The sequence below is a fragment of the Oryctolagus cuniculus genome, chromosome 17, assembly GCF_964237555.1.
Source record: "Oryctolagus cuniculus chromosome 17, mOryCun1.1, whole genome shotgun sequence".
Taxonomy (NCBI): Eukaryota; Metazoa; Chordata; class Mammalia; order Lagomorpha; family Leporidae; genus Oryctolagus; species Oryctolagus cuniculus.
In genome coordinates, this window is record NC_091448.1 from 55,247,933 (window position 1) to 55,264,201 (window position 16,269).

Below are 16,269 nucleotides of genomic sequence, written 5' to 3' on the forward strand. Positions count from 1 at the left end.
GCACCGGCCGCAGCGCACCAGCCGCAGAGGCCATTTTGGGGCGTGAACCAATGAAAAAGGAAGACCTGTCTCTCTGTCTCTCTCTCTCACTGTCCAATTTGCCTGTCAAAAAAAAAAAAAAAAGTCTAAGAGTTTGTTCATAGTAACATTATTCATAAAAGACAAAAAGTGGACCTCCATCAGCTGGTGAATGGAGAAGCAAAATGTCCCATTCACATTGTAGAATCTATTGTACAAAAAAAGGATTTAACTATGAGCACAGATTACTGCATGGCTGAGCCTCAAAGCTTGACAGTAGGTGATGTGGCTTGAGACTTAACTCCCAGTGTAATGGTACTGAGGTGGTGGGGCCTTTAAGAGCAGTGCTGGCTGTCGCCGCGGCTCACTAGGCTAATCATCCACCTTGCGGAGCCGGCACACCAGGTTCTAGTCCCGGTTGGGGCGCCGGATTCTGTCCCGGTTGCCCCTTTTCCAAGCCAGCTCTCTGCTGTGGCCAGGGAGTGTAGTGGAGGATGGCCCAAGTGCTTGGGCCCTGCACCCCATGGGAGACCAGGAGAAGTACCTGGCTCCTGCCATCGGATCAGCGAGGTGCGCCGGCTGCAGCGCTCCGGCCGCGGCGGCCATTGGAGGGTGAACCAACGGCAAAGGAAGACCTTTCTCTCTGTCTCTCTCTCTCACTGTCCACTCTGCTTGTTAAAAACAAACAAACAAACAAACAAACAAACAAAAAACAGTGCTGAGGTCTCCAAGAGGGATTAATGCTGTAGAAGAGGGAATTCGGGCTCTCACAGTGCGGGATTGGTTATCGGGGAAGCTGGCTGTTATCCAGTGTGTTCACCTTCCTCTGCTTGCTCTCTTGCTTCCTCTCTCACCAAGTGATATTTCTGTCCCACACTGCTCACTGTTCTTGCACAAACTCCTACCCCGTGATGCCAGAGGCCATCTTGTGACACAGTCAGGGAGACTCTCAGCATATGGCGGCCATACTGAGTGACTTGCCAGAATCGTGAGCTAAAATAAACCTCATTCCCTTACACATCACTCAGTGCCAGGCATTTTGTAACAGCAATATCAAATGGACTATGACAGTAAGTGAAGAAAAAAAAAATCAGAACCAAAAGAGCTCATATTGTAAAGTGCAACTTCCATGAAATATCCAGAAATATAAATCTATGTGGGCTGGGGATCAGTGGTTGCCTGAGTTCAGGTTCAAGTGAGATTGTAGATGGTCATTTCCATGGTGATAGAAATGTTCTATATCTGGATTATGGCGATGGTGCAATACTTCATTAATTTACTAAAAATCACGGATGCACACACTTACAGAGAGATAGAAGGAGAGAGGGAGAGAAGCAGATACATAAAGAGAAGAAAGAGAGAGATCTCTCCCATCCGTTGGTTCACTCCCCAGATGGCCACAACGGCCAGAACTGGGCCTATTTGAAGCAGGAACTAAGAGCTTCTTTTGGGTCTCCCAGTGGATGCAGGAACCCAACCACTTGGGCCATCCTCTAGTGCCTTCCCAGGTGCATTAGCAGGAAGCTGGATCAGAAGTGGAGCAGCTGGACTTGAACCCACATGGGACTTGAGCCCATATGCGATGTTGGCACTGCAGACAGAGGCTTACCCTTCTACGCCACAGCATCGGCCCCTTCTTTTAACTTTAACATATTAACTTTTCTTCCTAATTAACACAAATTCACATGAGATCACCTAGAAAGTACAGGTAATTCAAAAAGAAAGAATAATAAAAAAAATCACCAAAACAGTGACTGATAACATTTTGGCAGACATATTTCCAAACTTTTATATAAAAAGGGAATGTGATATAATACACATATATAATACACATATATAATGTGTTTTAATATAATGTTTAATATAATACACATTTATGTATACACAATTATATGTGTTTGTAACTGCCTTTGATTTTTTTTTTTTGACAGGCAGAGTGAACAGTGAGAGAGAGAGACAGAGATAAAGGTCTTCCTTTGCTGTTGGTTCACCCTTCAATGGCTGCCGTGGCTGGTGCGCTGCAGCCGGCACACCACACTGATCTGATGGCAGGAGCCAGGTACTTATCCTGGTCTCCCATGGGTTGCAGGGCCCAAGGAGACTCTCTGCCACAGCAGAGAGCTGGCCTGGAAGAGGGACAACCGGGACAGAATCCGGTGCCCCGACCGGGACTAGAACCCGGTGTGCCAGTGCCGCAAGGCGGAGGATTAGCCTAGTGAGCCGTGGCGCCGGCTTGCCTTTGATTTTTATCCACGTGATATGAGCATCACTCAATATCAATAAATATATATCTATAACATTTTTCTTAATGGTTCACTGCTACCAACTGTACATATAATCAATATATCCTTGACATATTCTGTTTGCATTAATTTACCTTGAATTCCTTCCATAGGATCCCTGTGATGTGTATAAAACATATCCATGTGAATCTATTATCTTGGCTTGGTCAGTTAGCATACACTATGTCCTGATATAAAGTATCACCTTGAGAATGGCTAATCAGGGTGAGGAATATTAAAAAGGCTTCCACTGAAGTAGGCTTTGATCAGTAGTATTAAAAGTTTATGACTGGTTAGGAATGATGGACAGGACTTGTTGCTTAGTATGATTCTAATATAAAATCATCAGTTCCAGTAGTTTCTGCTTCCATTAAGGGAAAAGGCTACTGCCTTGAGTCCCACTCCAAGGACAGCCTTATGAACATGATTACCCTGGAAGGCTTTCAGGCACAGGGCTGGAAGGGGTACTCAAGGGTGTGGAAAACAGCAAACAACCACAGAAAGTCTGTGACTGCCTGCATCTTCTTACTAACAGTCTCAGCACTTTTGGTGAGATTTGATCTGACAGTTGGCTCTATAATTACATCACTCCTTAATGAGACTGTAAGGACTGAGTAGAGAGCAGAACCCTTTTCTGCTGTTCACTATTAGAAACGGCAAATTCACACATACACACACACACACACACAGAGAGAGAGAGAGAGAGAGAGAGAGAGAGAGAGAGAGAGCTGTTTCCAAGAGCCTTGATCACCACTGCTGCAGTTATACATAAAACTGGACTCTATCACTTTTCTCCATGTACCTTTGAAGTCTAATGCAATGGGCAGACCTCTCCCATGGCCACCCTCCCTGCTGACCCTCCCATGGCCACCAGTCCTGCTGAAGCAGGTCTCTCCCCAGGTGTCGTGAACTATTCTAAACAAGAGGATCATATACAAAACTGAGTTACTCTAAGTAGCTCTTGATGGCCTCCAATAGTTGGAGGTGGGTGAGAAGTAGCTACTCTTCCACAACTCTGTCCACGAAGGCCTAATGAAAGAAAGTCTCCAACCAAGATCTCACAGTAGATATTTATTAGACAAAGACAATTATTAGCAAGAAGGCACATAGATACTTTATACGACCGGTCGGGTGAGCACAGTGTTTATTTGCTCTCTGATGACATTGTGCAGCAGGTCCACTGGAGGCAGACATACAATCCAGAGACAGAATTCAGTTACCGTACAGCTTTCAGCAGGCAACCAGAGTCCTCCGAAATGATGACTGTTCATGGGCCATTTCGTGGGCCTGCATGGAAAAGGCACAAAGGAATGTGTTTGCTAGATGTTTACAGTCTAGTCTGTGCAAAGTTAGGGAGGCTCTCCAAAATATTCAGCCAATTTGCATTTCTTGAACACTATTATTTCATCAATGAAAATCCATTTCTAGCATGTGCGATACTAATTAATATTGACCAAAGGTATTGATCAGAAGTAAGCATAACTGGAGTGCTTCTAATAGCCCTCACTGGCATGTGGGCTTTCTCCTTAGAATGTTAGCTCATTACTTCTTTGGTGCAAAATCTTGATTAGATCAATTGAGCAGAACCAAGGTAAAAACAAGCACACATACAACTAACACTAATTATGCTAAAGTACACAAAGGTTTTAATATGCTATTATTTTGTATATCTATGTGGGGATATAGTATAATTTAATGGTGCCACTGACTATAAGATTCATTCAGGTATCAGAAATCTTAAAATGTGAAACAAAATTGTATTTCTTAGAGTTGAGGATATAATTAAAGCTAAATTCTGAACATCCTAAGAGTGGTCCCTATGTTATTGTTATTTCCTTCAAGGTCAAGGTTAAGGTCATTTCCCCATTTTGCTCTTAGCCCTTCAACCAAAATCCAGCCTCTTGTTCTGATTCTTCCTATCTAAAAGGATTGGTCTCCGAATGGCCCCATCTTCCCTGGCTTGTTTTAATAACCTTGAACTTCTAAAGCAGTGTTTCTTAAAGTATTAATTGCAGAATCCCTCACGTCAGAAACAATTTGGTTGCCTTTTAAAGATCTAGACTCCCTGACTCCACTTAGGCCAACTGAATCAGAATTCCTGGAGGGGGTAGCATGAGTCTGAATTTTAACAAGCTCTGTGGGTAATTCTAATGCACACCAAGACTTAAGAACAACCATCCTCAGAGAAAATCATGAAAATGCCCATTGACATAAAAAGGAAGAAGAAATGTCAGATGGGCCAATGATTTGGAACATGTAGCACAGCCTGCAGGATGACGATCAAAATGTGAGGCAGGAGAAGATCTCCATGCTCCTTCTGGCAATAAGATTCACAAGCTTCCTGGCAGTGGGTGCTAGCCGGGGCAATGTGGGTGGAAAGGCTACCGGATACTTCCAGGGCTGGACCCTGAGTCTCTTTGGAGACTTTTACCCTCTTTGCTTTTTTTTTTTTTTTTTTTTTTGACAGGCAGAGTGAGTGGACAGTGAGAGAGAGACAGAGAGAAAGGTCTTCCTTTTGCCGTTGGTTCACCCTCCAATGGCCACCATGGCCAGCACACTGTGGCTGGCGCGCCGCGCTGATCCGAAGCCAGGAGCCAGGTGCTTCTCCTGGTCTCCCATGGGGTGCAGGGCCCAAGCACCTGGGCCATCCTCCACTGCACTCCCTGGCCACAGCAGAGAGCTGGCCTGGAAGAGGGGCAACCGGGACAGAATCCGGTGCCCCAGCCAGGACTAGAACCTGGTGTGCCGGTGCCACAAGGCGGAGGATTAGCCTATTGAGCCGCGGCGCCGGCCCCTCTTTGCTTCTACATCCCCATAATGCAGATCCTGCTTCTCAAATTAAACTAGAGGAGAGGAGTGAATTTTGAGTAGCCAAGAAGGAAGCCCTCTTTACCAAGACCTGTGAAAAACAAGAGGAAGTTAAAAAATGCCCCAGGTGGCACAGCCAGCAGGGGCAGGCATGGTGCTTTAGACTCTTAGGCAACGATAACAAAATGCCTTAGACCAGCTAACTGGCAACAAGAGAATTTATTTCTTGTCGTTTGAAAGGCCAGGAGATCCAAGATCAAGGCTCCGCCTCTTCCTCATAGGTGGTGCTTTATTTTATGCGTCTTCAAGTGGCAAATACTACATAAAAGCTCCCTTGGACCTCTGTTTATTTTTAAATTATTATTTATTTTTATTTGCTTGAAAAGCAAAGAGACAGAGACAGAGAGACTTCCATCTGTTGTTCACTATGGAAGTGCCTCCAACAGCTAGGGATAGGCCAGTTTAAAACCAGGAACCTGGAACTCCATCCAGTGGTCCTACTCATGAGTGGCAGGAACTGAACCAGTTGAGCCATCACCTGCTCCTTCCCATGATGTGTTTTTAGCAAGAAACTGGAATTGGCAGCACATCCAAGACTCAAAGCCAGGCACTACAATATGGGATGCAGGCATCCCAAATGGTGTCTTAACTGCTCTGCCAAACACCTGCCCCAGCCAGCTCCCAAAAGCTCCACAACATAATGCCAACACAGGGAGGGTTAGATTTAACCATATGACATTGACATTGGGAGTAACACACATTCAGACCCTTCCACTTAGACAATTTGCTCTCTAGTCTGCCCACGGATGGTAACTCTGTCCCCATTCATGTCCCACTCTGGAAGGGCATTGCTCAAGAGATATTCACACTAAACCAAACCAGGAAAAGGATTTGTCAGGAAGACGGCATGCCAGAGAAGGGAAGGGCAGCCTTTGTACTCTGAGGAGAACTTGCAATGACCTTTGAGATACTTATACAGTTTGACCAAAACACTCAAGAGCACCCTAGGGGCCGGCGCCGTGGCTCACTTGGTTAATCCTCCGCCTGCAACGCCAGCATGGGTGCAGGGTTCTAGTCCCGGTTGCTCCTCTTCCAGTCCAGCTCTCTGCTGTGGCCTGGGAAGGCAGTGGAGGATGGCCCAAGTGCTTGGGCCCTGCACCTGCAGGGGAGACCAGGAAGAAGCATCTGGCTCCTGGCTTTGGATTGGTGCAGCACTGGCCATGGCAGCCATTTTGGGAGTGAACTAACAGAAAAGGAAGACCTTTCTTTCTGTCTCTCTTTCTCACTGTCTATAACTCTACCTGTCAAATAAATTAAAAATTTTTTAAAAACCCAGATATTAAAAAAGAGGACCCTAAAAATAGAGCAAGTTAAAAGCTACAAAGGAGATAAAAGTGAATAACACTTCATGGGAATTGAAGGCTAATTGAAGGGAAAGAATCTCATGAGAATCGTAGGGTGCTTAAGTAGCAGGAAGACCAGCGTTCACCTACTATGCACTAGCTTGCACTAGTTAATTATACCTAGCTCCTTTACTGGCTGAGATTGTATCATTCTGATTGTTTGGTGTCAATAGCACAATGACTTAATAGCTATAAAATTTTAAAAATTTACTTATTTATTTGAGAGGCAGAGAGACATAGAGAGATGGAGAGACTGAGAGAGATAGACAGACAATGAGAGCTCCTATCTATTGGTTCACTCCCTAAATGCCCACAACGGCTGGGGTTGGGCCAGGGCCAGACCTAGGAGCTGAGAACTCAATCCAGGCCTCTCACGTGGGTGGCAGGAACCCAATAACTTAAACCATCACCACTGTTTCACAGTATCTGCACTAGCAACAAGCTGGAGTCAGGAGTCAGAGCCAGGCATTGAACCACAGGTATTCCGCCATGGGATGCAGGCACCCCAGCTGGCATCTTGACCACCAGACCAGTTCCCATTTAACAGTTATTAAATATTTGGACCATCCTTCCTTGATGGGGGTCAGGGTACAAAGGAAAAACTTTTGAGAGTGAGGAACATTCAGAGGGAGCAGGAAGGCTGAAGACCACACCCTATGGGAACGCTGAGATGGCCTGAGAGGGCGTAGGGAGCTGTGATGACGACACAGTGGGGGTGCTCCTTCTCAGCCTGTGTGTTTGCCTCTTCCCGTGGCAGGAGAATCCCATATCCAGTTCCATGGTACCAAGGGCAGGTAGGGCAGTGAACAAAATGTGATGGCTTTCCAAACAGTACAGGCATTTCACTCACCAAACGGAGTCAAGTGGCTTCCTACTGATTATTCTTTGGGATTTCTAGAAAGTAGAGTTTGGGAGCATATAATTGGCCTGGGAACAGGGATTCTCTGGGAACAACCCCAGGAGTCAGACTGTCTGCCAAGAACTGGCAGCAATGAGTAAAAGGAGAAATTCTCTGATTCCTTTCTCTTTATTTCCAGATCGTTTGCCAGTTTCCCCAACACCATTTGTTGAATAATCTACCCTTTCCCTACTGATCCGAAATGCTAGTTTCCTCAAGAACAAATTCTCCATGTTCTTGGATCTATTACTGAGCCTTGTACTTTTTTATTCTCTGTGAAGTACAGTGCTTGAAACATGTCTTTTAAATCAAACTAATTAATTGCACCATTCAGATCTTCAACTTCCTTATTTTTTGCCTATTCATCTGTCAAAGACTTAAAGAGGTGTATTAAATTTCTCATCACCATGCTGTCAATTTCTCCATGAATATCAAATATTTTGCTTTCATATGTTTTGATGCAACATTATGCTACAGACAAAAGTTAGTGTCAGTTAACAGTCACTGTGAATTGTAGCTGTTATCAAAACAAAACCACGCTTTGGGGTTTAAAATTCTGAAGGAAAGGTGGTTTGGTTGCTGTCTCTTCTCAAGTTCATTCCAAAGCAACAAAGAGAAACTGAAGCTTAAATTCCATCTTGGATGAAACCAGGCTACTTCTACAACCCTCACCAACAGGAAGTGGAGAAGGCAGATAAATGGACTAATCCTAAATGCCATGGGAGAAAGATCCCACACTCAATCACCTCCAGGGCCCTCAGTTCTGCCTGTCGCTGCCCTACATTGTCAGACAAGTACTCCCAATGCAAAGCCAGAGACAAATGTTTTTAAACACTGCAGTAGAGTCAGCACTGTAGCAGAGCAGGTTAAGCTGCTCCTTATGGTGCCGGCATCCCCTCCATGCATGGACTGAGTCCCAGCTGCTCTGCTTCCGATCCAGCTTCCTGCTAATGCAAGTGGAAGGGCAACAGAAGATGGCCCAAGTACCTGGGCCCCTGCCACCCATGTGGAAGAAGCAGGTGAAGTTCCAGGCTTCTGGCGTCCACCTGGCCCAGCCCCAGTCATTGCTGCCATTTGGAGAATGAACCAGTGAATGGAAGACCTCTGTCTCTCTCTTTCTCTTTCTCTCTCTCTCTCTCTCTCCCTCTGCCTTTCAAATAAATAAAGTAAATCTTAAAAATAAAAGTCACACTAGAGATACATTACACATTGAGTAGGGACAGAGTGAGACATCAGGTTGAAAACAGAAGGGGGCTGGCACTGTGGTGTAGCAGGTAAAGCTACCACCGGCAGCACCAGCATCCCATATGGGCAACAATTTGAGTCCCAGCTGTTCCACTTCTGATCCAGCTCTCTGCTATGGCCTGGGAAGGCAGTAGAAGATGGCCCAAGTCCTTGGGCCCCTGCACCCAACCAGGAAGAAGCTCCTGGCTCCTGGCTTCATATCAGCACAGCTTCGGCCACTGAGCCAATTGAGGAGTGAACCAGCAGATGGAAGACCTCTCTCTCTCTCTGCCTCTCCTCTCTCTGTGTAACTCTTTCAAATAAATAAAAAAAAAAAGAGGAAGAAGAAGAAAACAGAAGGCCTGGGTAAAAGTCTGCATATTGAATACTGAGAACATTTCATATAGCTTCAGAATTTTGGGTGCTACACTGGGAAAACGAAATCCTTCTATATACACCCAAAGCAAAGACTTAGTGACACTGGAAAAGGTAGCTGGTGACTTGTTTATTACACACTGAAATCCCCCACTTCCACCTACAAAGTTTACTATTATTTACATTATTCATCTTTAATGATTTACTACCAAGCGTAAATTGAATCATATACTCTAAGAATCTCTGGAAAAGCTTCTGATAGGAAAGACAGGAATCAAAGCAAACAAAAATAAGACGAACAAAAATAAAAACTATGCAGGGAGCAGTAGAAATTTTAAAGAAGCTCTAATTAATATATTCTCAGAGATAATAAAATAGAGTGCATCAGTGAAACAAATACTGCGTGCTGTTTACAAAAGAGGGAGCAATCAGAGAAAAAGAAACAGCTTTTGGAAATTAAAAAAATGTAATAACTGTAATTTAAAGTTCAATAAAGCACTGGGAAAACACAGTTGAAAAATCCTTAAGAAGTTATATTAAAACAACAAAGAAACAGATAAGAGGGAGGAATCCAACTCAATTTCATTCTAGTTTTAGAATGAAAAATTAAGAAATTGCAAGAGATGTGTCAGAGGAATAATAAAAATTATCTTCCCACATAACTGAAAGATTGGAGATTCCAGTTAGAAGAATTTAGTCTCCATAAAACGTGATCAAATGCTTACATCAGTATGCACAGTAGCACCATCACCATTTCAGAACCTTAGGGGAGAAGATCCTCTGAAGTTAATCTCATGAGCCCACTGGACTAGGCTAAGGGAGACCTGGGTGCTGGGTAAAACATTATTCCTGGGTGTGTCTGGAAGGTATTAGCATTTTTTTGTTTTTGTTTTTAAGATGTATTCATTTGGGGCCAGTGCTGTGGCACAGCGGGTTAATGCCCTGGCCTGAAGTGCCAGCATCCCATATGGGTGCTGGTTCGAGACCCAGTTGCTCCACTTCCAATCCAGCTCTCTGCTATGGCCTGGGAAAGCAGTAGAAGATGGCCCAAGTCCTTGGGCTCCTTCACCCATGTGGGAGACCAGGAGGAAGCTCCTGGCTCCTGGCTTCATATTGGCGCAGCTCTAGCCGTTGCAGCCATGTGGGGAGTGAGCCATCAGATTGAAGACCTCTCTCTCTCTCTGCCTCTACTCTCTCTGTGTAACCCTGACTTTCAAAAAAAAAAAGATTTATTCATTTATTTGAAAAGCAGAGCTACAGAGAGGCAGAAGCAGAGAGAGAGGTCTTCCATCCTCTGGTTCACTCCCCAGATGGCCACAACAGCCGGAGCTGCACTGATCTGAAGCCAGGAGCCAGGAGCTTCTTGCAGGTCTCCCACATGGGTGCAGGGGCTCAAGGACTTGGGCCATCTTCCACTGCTTTCCCAGGCCAACGCAGAGAACTGGATCAGAAGTGGAGCAGCCGGGACTCGAACCGGCGCCCATATGGGATGCCGGCACTGCAGGCGGAGGCTTCACTCTCTGCCTCCTACTTTGCCGGTTTCTATACCCCTTTGCTCCTTCCTTTCCAAACTTGATTGTGTCCAGATGCCAATGTGTCTATCTCAACATCTGTGCAGTGTTAGATTGCCTTGCAGTTAGAGGTGCCATGTCCTGTACATAATTGCATGTACCTGCTTTCATATGGCTACCACAGCAAGTCTGTTCATACCAGCAACACAGGAGGGCTGTGCTGTGCTCACAGGTTGTGACGTGCGCCAGGACACGAGGTGATAGAACTTTTCAGTTTTGTCGTACTCTCAGGAACTGCCGGCACATATGTGGTCTGACATTTGAAGCATCATTGTGCGGCGCGGGACCATCTAAGTACTTTTATCCCGATCTTCTTGTTTAGATCTTTTTGTTTCAGATGTGTAAATTGCAGACAGTATAAACACCAGTTTTAGGATTTTGACCCAGTTTGGAATTCTCTGTCTCTTGAAAGGGAATCTTGACCCGTTTTCATTTATTGATAGAACCGCTGTGTCTGATCTTTCCTCTCACATCTTTCGCTACGCGTTCTATCTTTTAATGTTTTCTTTGCTTCTTCTGGTAAGTAGATTTAGCACTTTGAGAGACATATTCTGTTTTAGTTCTACTGATTCTTATCTGTAAGTCTTTTTTCGAAAATGCTTTTGAAAAAGCATTTCTTAGTTTGCATTTCATTGTCAGAGACAGGACTGAGGCACTCATTCCATTGGGTGTTTAAAGCAGTGCAGAGACTTTACTGTCTTATTCTTTCCTGGTTCACCCTTTACCATTAATTGTTTTTCCTCCCCTTATGATCCAAATTTGCTTTCTTTTCACAATTTATTCTTAAGAATAAGATATGATCTTAAGATTTTACACTTATCGACTCTTTATACTTTGATCCATGTCACAAACCTTGCCCCACATATTGTACTAGATGACAGTTTTAGAAAAACATGAGGGGCCAGCGCTGTGGCATAGTGGGTAAAGCTGCTGCCTGCGGCGCCAGCATCCCATGTGGGCTCCAGTTCGAGTCCCAGCTGCTCCACTTCCAACCTAGCTCTCTGCTGTGGACTGGGAAAGCAGCCGAAGATGGCCCAGGTCCTTGGGCCCCCATACTTATGTGGAAGACCCAGAAGAAGCTCCTGGCTCCTGGCTTCAGATCAGCACAGCTTTGGCCATTGCGGCCATCTGGGGAGTAAACCAGCAGATGGAAGACCTCTTCCTTTCTCTGCCTCTGCCTCTCTGTTAACTGCTGCTTTCAAATAAATAAGTAACTCTTTAAAAAGAAAAAGGAACACAAACCTTGCTCTCCAGATACTTGATGTCCACCAGGAAGCCAGCACAGTCCAGGTCAGTGACTCAGCAGAGGTGCGCCTGTGTGGCGGGGGAGAGCCTGGGAGAAGCACGCAGCCTGGCCAGGCGTCTCAGGGAGGGCTTCTGGGTGGAAGTGACTCCTGAGCAGAATCTTACAGCCTGACACTGATTATTCAGTCCAATGAGCAGAGAGGGAAAGAGGGAGGGAGGGGAGAGAGGGACGGAGAGAGAGAAAGAGAGAGAGAGAGAGAGAGATCGTTTCAGGCAAAGGAATAATGCGTAAAGACAAGGAAGCCAGAGGATGCCTTGGGTTTAGGTAAACAGCTCCGTGTTGAAGCCACTTTGCAGCTGACTTGCAAAGGAAGGATCAGAGGGGTGTGGCTGATGATTCCACCCACTGGGTCACAGATGGCCTCAAAAGTCACGCTCAGCAGGGTGCTGGTGAGGACTCATGAACAGGACACTGATGGAGCAGGAGAGAGGTAGGAACGAGAACGGAGAGTCAGGCCTCTTATGGTCATTAATACATCTATAAAAAAACAAAGTGATGGGCCGGCGCCGTGGCTCACTTGGTTAATCCACCACCTGCGGCATCAGCATCCCATATGGGCGCTGGGTTCTAGTCCTGGTTGCCCCTCTTCCAGTCCAGCTCTGCTGTGGCCCAGGAAGGCAGTGGAGGATGGCCCAAGTGCTTGGGCCCTGCACCTGCATGGGAGACCAGAAGGAAGCACCTGGCTCCTGGCTTCGGATTGGCGCAGCACGCCGGCCATAGCAACCATTTTGGGGGGTGAACCAACAGAAGGAAGACCTTTCTCTCTGTCTCTCTCTCTCTCTCTCTCACTGTCTAACTCTGCCTGTCAAAAAAAAAAAAAGTGAAGAGCAAGGCATGGAGAGGGAGAGATGAGTACAGCAGGAGACCCCAAGACAGAGGAGATCCTCCTGTGCTACTCCTAACTGGCCCATCCTCTCTCCAGCTCGATACAAAGTTTCCCTAGAATTGGAATGGGAGCTTCCGGTTAAGAAATAGCAGCTGGGGGGGCGGGGAGGGGACACGTCTCATTGATCACAGCACCATAGTTTGTATTCAGGCAGAAAATGTATCGGATAGCAGCAGCCTGTGAGATTACAGAGAGGCTGGGGCCATCCTCGTTCCCCTGCCTCAATTCTCGCCTGCCCCTTGTGATGGTTCTCCCTGTACAAGCAGAGATAGTTGACCTGGGCTTGGCAGTGGTAGGAGTTATAAGCAGAGACAAGGTTTCTTAGTTTATCTCAGGAGGCTTCAGGTAGAGTGGTGATGTAGATGTTAATGGTTGGGCAGAGGAGGGTGGAGGTCCTCAGGTGGCATTCCTATTACTTCTGTGTCAATACCTTTATAATTAACCCAAAGCCCTTGGACATTCTGCTCCTTTTCAGTCACTTTTCTCTTTGCATTTCAGTCTCCAAAGTTTTGTTGACATTGCTTCAGGCTCCTCTACTCTTTCCTGAGTTGATCCCAGTCTCCTGATGAGCCCGTCCATGGTATTCTGCGTTTCTATTAGGGTGTTGTGATTTCTTGTATTTCCTTTCGATTCTTTCTTAAGGTTTGCTTCTCTCCACTCACGTTATCTATCTGTTCTTGCATGTTGTCCACTTTATCCATCAGAGGTCTTAGCATGTTCATCGTAGTTGTTTTAAACTCCCAGATGGGGCCGGTGCTGTGGCATAGCGGGTAAAGCCACTGCCTGCAGTGCTGGCATCCCAATATGGGTGCCGGTTCAAGACCTGGCTGCTCCACTAACAATCCAGGTCTCTGCTGTGGCGTGGGAAAGCAGGGGAAGATGGCCCAAGTCCTTGGGCCCCTGAACCAGCAAGGAAGACCCAGAATAAGCTCCTGGCTCCTGGTTTCAGATTGGCTCAGCTCCAGCTGTTATGGCCATTTGGGGAGTGAACCAGCTGATGGAAGACCTCTCCGTCTCTCTCTCACCACTGCCTATCTGTAACTCTGCCTTTCAAATAAATAAATCTGTAAAAAAAAAAAAAAAAAACTCCCAGATGAGTTACAACATCATTGCCATACATGAATCTGCTTCTGATACTTGTTGTATTTCTTAAAAAAAAAAAAAAAAGATTTATTTATTTACTTGAAAGGCAGAGTTACAGAGAGAGAGAGACACAGAGATCTTCCATTCAGTGGTTCATTCTCCAAATGGCTATAATAGCCAGGGCTGGGCAAGCCGGGAGCCAGGAGCCAGGAGCTGTATCAGGGTCTCCTACATGGGTGCTGGGGTCCAAGGACCTAGGCCATATTCTGCTGTTTTCCTAGGCACATTAGCAAGGAGCTGGATTGGAAGTGGAGCAGCCAGGACTCGCACTGGCACCCATATCAGATGCCAGGATCGCAGGCGATGGCTTAACCAGCTACGCCATAATGCTGGCCCCTGATCTGTTTCTTTAAACTGTGGTTTTTGTCATTTAGCATGCCTTTTCCCTTATTGCTGCGAGCCAGACTCGAGGTTCTAGAAAAGGAACTCAGTGGTGGTTCCTGCAGTGTTTTTTGCCACTGGCTTTGCTCCCATAAGTTATGGCTCTCTGTATCTGCTCATTTGTCTCTTCCACTGTACTGTCAGTGGTCTGCCCTATGACCTCAGTTTTCTGTCTGATCTAAGAACCCTTGCTGTGTGGTTGGGAAAGATGAATGGCAAGTTTCTAACATGTTGGACTGGAAACCCACAGATGTCCCTATCTTGAGTTATAATTATTAGGAATTTGTAAAATAATATTAAGGAACCTGGTCTTAGAACTTAAGGATGGAAGCATTCAATGACTCATTTTGAGGCTTATTTAGCGAATGACAGAGAAGGACTAGGATTTTCTTCAGGTGGGGATGTTTAAAGAGAGCCAGCGTTTTCTTATAGACACATAGAACTTCAGAAGACTCCACCTCCCATTTTACAGATAAGCTTACAGAGGTTCAGAGAAGTAAAGCAATTTTCTCAAGATCACACAGTTGATGACAGATTCAGGTCCTAAGTCGAGGTCTCCTGGATCCTTTCAGCATATCCTCCATAGGATACATGTCTCTCTGGGTCTATGCCCCTGAAGACACAAGGAGTCCTTCAGCGGTCATTCAGAGAGACAAGTCACCCAATCTGAAGTTGGGGAAGGGGTGGCCTTGTCGAGGAGGGGGCTGCAGGGAGGAAACACCAGGATGATGCAGAACCAGGAAGAAACAGCCCGGCTGGAGGAAGGATGTGTTTTTTTTTTAAAGACTGGGACTTAGACGTTGTAGGAATATTGCCACATTTCTTCTCCCTGGAGTTCAGCACCTGCCCAAGTCCGCAATTGTCTGCACGCTGATGCCCTCTAGTGGTTTGACGAAAGAGCGCCCTTTCCCCAAACTCGACTGCAGGGGAACCGCAGAGCAGAGACCCTGGGGGGAGGGAAAGAAACGGTCCCTCTGTCCTCCTTCTCTCTGGTTCACATTCGTCTAGCCAGACTTCGGAAGACGTACCCTTTCACTTCTTTTTATTCGACAATCCAAAGACATTTAAGAACACGAGTGAAGGAAAGCACTGCCCCATATGGGGAACCATCTGTATCTAAGTTTGAGGAGGAGACACGGGAAGCCACGGGAACGCATGAACACCACACTGAGAGGGTCACACCCGCTGTTCTACGGAGGGTGAGGAAGGCGAGCCCCGAAGTTGGCAAAATTCAAGAAGCTCCTTTTCGTAATAATAATAATAATAATAATGCAATATTAGGTAGAAATATGGGAGAGTCCGGATAATCGGCTTGTTGGTGAATGATCACACACCTGCTCGTGTATGTGTGTGCAGACAGGAAATGAAGGCATAGAGCAGAGCTATTTTCACTTTCTAATACTATTGCTGAACTCCGATAGCTCATGAGAATGAAGTCACCTTGGGAAGCAGTACGCTTGCTCAATATTTAGCACGTATCTGGAATTGCTTCTTGGAATTGCTTTCCCATCCTTCGGTGTATTCCTTGAAATACCATGAAGGCTGGCAACTTTTATCATTGGAGTGCAGATTCATTTTCTTTCTTTCTTTTTTTTGAAAAAGCCAAATCCACGCAGAACCAATCCTGATCTGAGCTGAGATAGGTAGTCAGATGGAATGTGCTGTTTTATATCAAGAGGAAAGACTCATTTTAAAAGCTATCAAACTCTTTGCCCTTTTGTTGCTTCTATGCTAGCTTGTGAAGAAGTTCCACTGAAAAGGAATTCCGAAATATTCTCAGCGGTGAGAAAAATCAGTGGATGAGGTATGGGTGTGGTAGCTTTGAGTTCGCTGATTTTACGAAGGGGAACTGTCCCAGGTCCCAGCTGCTGAGCTGTGAAACCCATTTATTCTTGCAGAAGCCAGGCCTCCCACGGCTGCTCTCCTACAAAAAGAGAAGGGGCACAAGAGGAGGGAGACCGTTCATAGCACCAC

General features: G+C 45.8%; 1 long non-coding RNA gene across 2 annotated transcripts in view; it reads right to left on the reverse strand.

Annotated features, from left to right (window-relative positions):
* Positions 1-3,358: 3,358 nt before the first annotated feature.
* The window catches only part of LOC103351464 (uncharacterized), an 82,922-nt gene continuing 70,011 nt past the window's right edge, over positions 3,359-16,269 (reverse strand). Inside the window, exons 3-4 of one of the 2 annotated variants that reach the window (XR_007911228.2) lie at positions 11,822-11,998; positions 3,359-3,587 (exon numbers count right to left, since the gene is read on the reverse strand). This is a non-coding gene — a long non-coding RNA (uncharacterized lncRNA). The remainder of the gene's footprint in view (positions 3,588-11,821; positions 11,999-16,269) is intronic. The other variant, XR_519234.3, reaches the window with a different exon arrangement.